The 7,089-nt window shown below is 39.6% G+C and overlaps 1 protein-coding gene across 1 annotated transcript in view; it reads right to left on the bottom strand.

Annotated features, from left to right (window-relative positions):
• Positions 1 to 2,338, bottom strand: part of IPO5 (importin 5) — a 54,891-nt gene extending 52,553 nt beyond the window's left edge. The window contains exon 1 of the mRNA XM_006755041.2: positions 2,261 to 2,338. The gene's annotated coding sequence lies outside the window, so the exon portion shown is untranslated. The remainder of the gene's footprint in view (positions 1 to 2,260) is intronic.
• Positions 2,339 to 7,089: the final 4,751 nt, after the last annotated feature.

Below are 7,089 nucleotides of genomic sequence, written 5' to 3' on the forward strand. Positions count from 1 at the left end.
ATTATAATACTTATATATAAGCTCTAGCCAGTTTGGCTCAGTGGATAGTCAGCCCTCAGACTGAAGGGTCCTGGGTTCGATTTCTGTCAAGGGCACATACTTCAATTGCAGGCTCGATTTTTGGCCCTGGTTGGGGCGCTGCAGGAAGCACCTGTTCGATGTGTCTCTCTCACATGGATGTTTCTCTCTGTCTCTCTCTCTTCCTTACACACTTTCTAAAAATCAATGGAAATATAGCCTTGGATAAGGATTAACAACAACAAAAAATTTAAACTCTAGATTCAAAGTGGTTAAAATTCCCATGAAAGTGGCTAAAATATTTCCATTCTCACACATACACTGAAAACTATGAAGCCACAATAAAAATGCTGAGGCCAGTTCACAATTATCTTATTCCTAAACCAAATCAAGATTTAAATGGGGTTCAATATAGGTATTTTTTAAAATCTTCACCTGAGGATTATGTTTCTATTGATTTTTAGAGAAAGAGGAAGGGAGAAACATGCATGTAAGAAACAGATCAGTTGGCTCCCACATGTGCCCAGACTGGGGATCAAACCCACAACCTTTTGGTGTAGGGATGATGTTCTAACCAATGGAACTACCAGGCCAGGGTAGAGATTCCATCTTGAACAAAACCTAGTACCTGCTCTTTAGGAATTCACAGTCTAGTGGGAAATAATACAAGGAAACAATACACAGGGATAGGGAATGATTCCAATCAACTGTGCCCCCTGGTTAAGACTCAATATGGGTTTTTAAAAGTAAAATTCAGTAATTTTTATATTATTCTGTTTTAAAATTTGTTTTGTAGCTGTGTACCCTCCCTGTGGGAAGCATGCTCTGGCCTTTTCCCTCCCCTTCTTCTTCTTTCCAGGTGTCCTAACCTTTGCCTTTCTTTCCCCTAAGCTCCAAGGGCCCTTTTGTTTCTGTAATGTTCCCGGAGACTACACAACCCACGTGGGTCACTTCTGCTATTTCTGTAACTTTTCAAATAAATTTTCTCATAATTTGAAAAAAAAAATTGTCTTGTAGCTAACTTGCATCTATCTTCAAGCATTAAAATAGCCAACTTTTTAGAGATTTAAGTTTGTTGTTCATATTTGACATTCATTTTGAATTAAAGAATAGATATATTTTAAAAAGGTGAAGAAGTGTCTTTTGTCATCTACTTTAAGAAATCAGGGCATATTTATACTCTTTTCTAAGTGTTATCAGAGAATATAAATGGACAATTTAAAGTCAGGTGTATTACTATGTACAACTTTAGTGTGACTTCCTTTTCACCATGTGTTAATATAAGCATTTAACATATAATGTGACCATTAATAAAGCAGTCTTACGTTACAAATTCTAAGAGCATGTCACAGAGTAAGTTTTCTAGATTTGGATATTTTGATGCATTGTCCAAAATAAACAGGATATTCAATTCACATTCAATGTTATACACAGGTATTACTTTTGTGAAGAAAGAAATGAGCTAAAAATTCATAGAAAAGCAGTAAGAAACTATAAATTTGATTTGGTAACTAGGTAATTTGCTAAAAGCCATGATTTTAAAAGGACTCTACAAAATGTCCTTTATTCCCTAAACATCTTTATAGTATTCTTCTCCATTTAGAGATAGCTATGAGGATAACATTTTAAAAAATAGATAAAAAGTATTTTTTTCAGAATCATTTAGCAACACATTAAAATACTGAAAGAATTAAATTCCTTCCTTTAGAATGAACTGTCTTGAGCTAGAAAATTTTGTATAGCCACGGAAATCACTTATATTTAATAATTTTAATGTAATTATTTTAAAAATATTAACTTTTAAATATCCTGGACACATCATCTACATGGGGGACACATCATCACCATTTTTAATACGAACACTTAAAAAAACGTTTTAACTCCAAAACAGTTTCTAGCAAATAAGTTCAAAGTTCTGGTAATGTCTGCACAGTAACAGTAGTTTTCACTATCCACTTTGACCACCATCTAATACCAACTTATCTTATAAGAATATATTCTTCTAAGCCAAGGTGGCTGGTTTGGCTCAGTGGCTAGAACATTTGATTCCGGTCAAGGGCACATGCTTGGTTGGCGGGCTCAATCCCCAGTAGGGGGCATGCAGGAGGCAGCCAATCAGTGATTCTCTCTCATTATTGATGTTTCTGTCTCTCCCTCTCCCTTTTTCTCTGAAATAATTAATAATAATAATAATAATAATAATAATGATAATAAAAGAATATATTCTCAAATATTATAGTACCTCCTCAGCAGCTGTAGTATTTCTGATGGCCTGTAAGAGGAATGTGATCTTTGACTGGCCTGGGATATTCTCATAGGTTTCCTACATGAAAAAGAAAAACATGAAAGGTTAGAATATAGTTAGAAAACATCATGAGTACACCAGTGAAAAGAAATGAAGGCTGGGAAAGATCCATGCATGGGAAGTCATATAATCTAGGCCTGGTGTTAAAATTTCCTCCTGTACCATAAAATATACTTCAGATGGGTTAGGGAAAAAAAGATGTTCAAGGAGTTATTTATTAAATTCCTTCCTACCATTATCTCTCAGATTTTTTTTGACGTGTACACATTTCCCCATCTTTTGATTCCCTGATTAACAAAACTCAAGGCGTATGAAGGTATTAAGTGTGACTTGAGCTACCATGTTGCAAAGTACTCACTATCTCCTTAGATCATGGAAAACTGGTTACCTTGTCATCAACATTTTTAGATCAGAAGATACGGAACTGGTTCAAATGAGCACTACTTACAACTATCAGATGAAGCAAGTCAGAGAAAGGGAAAGTGTTCAAATTCTTTATGCTACTTTTTTTTTCAAGAAAGGATTATACTAAAACCATAATATACACAAAAATACATGCATACAGTCAGAAAAAATTTGTCCAGGAAACTTTATTAGATTTTGAAATCTAGGTTTTGAGACTCAGGACATTTCTCTTCTTTTCCATTAATAATGTCAAATGAGAGCAAATTGGTTAACAAAAACTAAGTTGACACCAAAAGACAGATGGTCAGAGTGGATCAAAATACAGGACCTAAGTATATGATGTCTACAAAATTAAGTGTAAGTATTATCCATATGCATGTACAAAAATTCTAACTATAGCAGTCTTTTACAATAGAAATCATTAATTTAAGTATACTTTGAATTGTTTTCCCCAAGAAACCTCTTTAAACTGATTGACTAGAATTGGCAATAAGTAAGTATAGATAGTCCATTCTGATCTATCCACTTCAAGGGTATAATGTAGATAACATGCTAATTTTATAGCAGTCTAGGCTCAAAGAGCTTGCCTGCTGTCTACTAGCTACCACCCCCAAAAATGTACCTGGTTTCTCTGGACAGAAGTGAAAAGGACAAAAATGGGAAAACAGGGTGTCTCTGAATCCACATCTACGTTACACTTTTTATTAAGTGCTTGCTCCATGGCATCCTGGAGACAATGACATATCCTATACTAATAAAAGGGTAATATGCTAATTAGGGCAGATGTCTTTCAGACGACCATCCGGATGTCCTTCCAGACAAATCCTCAGCAGCTGTCTGAGGCGCAGGCAAGCCGTGGATGGCGGTTGCTGTTGCCCAGGGCCGGCCTGAGGCTCAGGCAGCCATGGTGGCTGCCAGTGGCAGCAGCAGTGGGACGATGGGGGTGGCGTCTTCCCTTCATTGGCCAGGTAGCCTCTGGCAGAGGGAGGCCAGACTGCGGCTTAGGCTGGAGGCTGAGGCAGAGGCCGTGAGGGGCAATCAGTCAGGCAGAGTGGTTAAGGGCGATCAGACAGGCAGGCAGAGTGGTAAGGGGCGATCAAGCAGGCAGGCGAGCAGTTAGGAGCCAGCGGTTCTGGACCCCTCGGGGGATGTCTGACTGCCAGTTTAAGCCCAATCCCGCAACCGGTAGTTGGACATCCCCCGAGGGGTCCCAGATTGGAGAGGGTGCAGGCCAGGCTGAGGGACTCCCCCCTTCCCTGGCCTTTAGTCCTATGTAATAAAAGGCTAATTAGCAAATTGACCGAATTGTAGAATGACTGTTCGCTATGATGTGCACTGACCACTATGGGGCAGACGCTCAATGCAGGAGCTGCCCCTTGGTGGTCAGAGTGCTGCTCAGCCAGAAGCCGGGCTCACGGAGGGCGAGCGCAGCGGTGGTGGGATCCTCTCCTGACTCTGCAGCAGCGCCAGGGATGTCCCTCGAGGGCTCCCAGAAGGCGAGAGGGCGCAGGCCAGGCTGAATGCACGAATCTTGTGCACTGGGCCTCTAGTAAGGAAATAAGGCTCAGAAATTATATGACTTGCCCAAGGTAGACCTTGATCTTCTGAGCCTAACTGCACTCAAAATCTCCTTGGCACTAAATGCTCTCCGAGTTTCACCCTCAGGGGATGACTCCACCAAACAACCAGTTCTATTATACAGCACTACAAAGTGTTCAAATTTCTCAAACATTATCTCAATCTAGGGAAGAACAAATTTGATAGAAAGAATTCAAAATCTTTTGATAACCGCACATTCCTCTCAAGTATACAAGCACACAGAACATAACAATGCTGAAAACTGTAGCACAAAGTAGTCAGAGCTGAGAGAAGATGGCTTGAATTTATTTATCCAGAAATGAGAATTTATGTAAAAATATTCAAAAGATTGCAAAAATAGATATACTTTGAGATTTTTCACTTAATCTTTATCAAAGCAACTCAAAAAACAATATATTACCAAGGCCGGTTTGGCTGAGTGCATGGAGCGTTGGCCTGCAGACTGAAGGGTCCCGGGTTCGATTCCGGTCAAGGGCATGTGCCTTGGTTGCGGGCACATCCCCAGTGGGGGATGTGTAGGAGGCAGCTGATCGATGTTTCTCTCTCATCGATGTTTCTGACTCTCTGTCTCTCTCCCTTCCTCTTTGTGAAATATCAATAAAAATATATTTAAAAAACAAAAAAACAACAACAAAAAACAATATAGCCTTTTCATTTATACACTAAAAATGTCTTTTTATTCCTTGTACCTTGGCTTAGCCCCTGGTGTACTGTAGATGCTATAAATGTTAACCCTTAAATCTCCAATGGCTAAATCAAGTTTTGGCAAAAAAAAAAAGTCTTTATTAGTATATCACTCTCAGAAATTCTGTTATAAATTTTGATGATCTCTGACCTTGGCCACATTGAGACTATTAGTGTGAGTTAGCCTATGTTAATTCTAATAGAGACTTATAAAGATTAAGTCAAATATTAAACTCTATTTTATTATATAAAAAGGATCAAGGAGGAACAGTTCAGTATGAGTGACATCTGACTCCTGAGAGAAGTTTCTCCCATTTGATCTGTTCCACTGTAGCAATTCAGATATAGTATTACAAAACATGGGTCAAGGATAATAGTTTGAAAAGAAAAGGATAATAGTTTGATAAAAAGAAATGCACTTTGAAATCTGGTGTAACTTTTCACCTTGGTCGGGTGTCTCAGTTGGTTGGAGCATCATCCCGTACACCAAAATATGGTGGCTTGATTCCCAGTCAAGGCATGTACCCAGGTTTCGGGTTTGATCCCTGTTCAGGGTGCATTCAAGAGGCAACTGATTGATATTTCTGTCTCACATCAATGTCTGTCTGTCTGTCTCTCTTTCTCAAATAAAAATAATTTTTAAAAAGTGCCCCCAGGAGAGGGTTTAAATATTATGTAAAAATCCTATATAATAAAAGGCTAATATGCAAACCGACCGAACAGCAGAACGACTGGTCACTATGATGCACACTGACCACCAGGGGACAGACACTCAATGCAGGAGCTGCCCTCTGGGGGTCCAGTGTGCTTCCACAGGGGGGAGTGCTGCTCAGCCAGAAGCCAGGCTGACGGCTGGTGAGCACAGTGGCGGTGGCAGGAGCCACTCCTGTCTCCGCTGCAGGCGGGCGGTAAGGAGCGAGTGAGGGGTCCCAGACTGAGAGAGCCCCGGACTGCAGGCCGGGCTGAGGGACCACCCCCTCCCCCCGCCACCCCAGTGCACAAATTTCATGCACCAGGCCTCAAATAAATAAATAAATAAATAAAGCAAGCAAACAAGCTTTTTCTTAGTCTAAACAGGCCGAGTCCCACAAAGGCAGGTATGGTATCTTTTCCTCTTTTTATTCCTAGAATCTAGCATATTAGAGTATGAAGAATATGTCTAAGCAAATATAAAGAAAACTTCTAAGACTATTCCTAGCACTAGCCCAGGCAAACTCAAAGTCATCAGTGTTGTGGCAAATGAAATTTCAATTCCATTTGTTCTACATGCACAATTGCACAATATAAGGAAATTTCACCTCCCACCTTTCCTGCCCACAAAGGAGAAATGCTAACAGACTTATCTCATCAAGAGAGAAAACTTTTACCCAGTAAACATCTGGGTTCCTCAAAAATCAGATGTAGTATTCAATGTTACCCTCCTTCAATTCAAATCAATATTACAATATTGCCCTCCTTCAATTCAAAGTTCTATATTAGTATCAATGAGGTATAAAGTCAATGGGAAAAGTTAATTAGCCCTGGCCAGGTAGCTCAGTTTGTTGGAGCATTGACCTGCACACCAAAAGGTTGTGGGTTCAATTCCCAGTCAGGGCACATATCTAGGTTATGTGTTCGATCCCAGTTGGGGTGCATACTGGAGGAAACCAATCAGTTTCTCTCTCTCTCTCACACACACACACAAAAATCAATTAAAAAAATCTCCTCAGGTGAGGATTAAAAAAAATTAATAAAAATATACGATCTATGCATATGATTGATAAAATACGTATTTCATAAAGAAATGTCATCATGGCTCTAGCTGGTTTGGCTCGGTGGATAGTGTTGGCCTGTGGACTGAAAGGTCCTGGATTCAATTCTGGTCAAGGGCACATATCTTGGTGGTAGGCTCAATCCCCAACCTGGCAAGTGTAAGAGGCAACCAATCGATGTATCTCTTCTCACATCGATGTTTCTCTCTCTTGCCACTCACTGCCCTGCACTCTGTAAAATTCAATGGAAAAAATGTCATCGGGTGAGGATTGATAACAACAAAAAAATGTCAACTCTGGATTACATGTCAATTATTTATTCAATTG

This window comes from Myotis davidii, unplaced genomic scaffold, assembly GCF_000327345.1.
Source record: "Myotis davidii unplaced genomic scaffold, ASM32734v1 scaffold133, whole genome shotgun sequence".
NCBI classification, from domain to species: Eukaryota; Metazoa; Chordata; class Mammalia; order Chiroptera; family Vespertilionidae; genus Myotis; species Myotis davidii.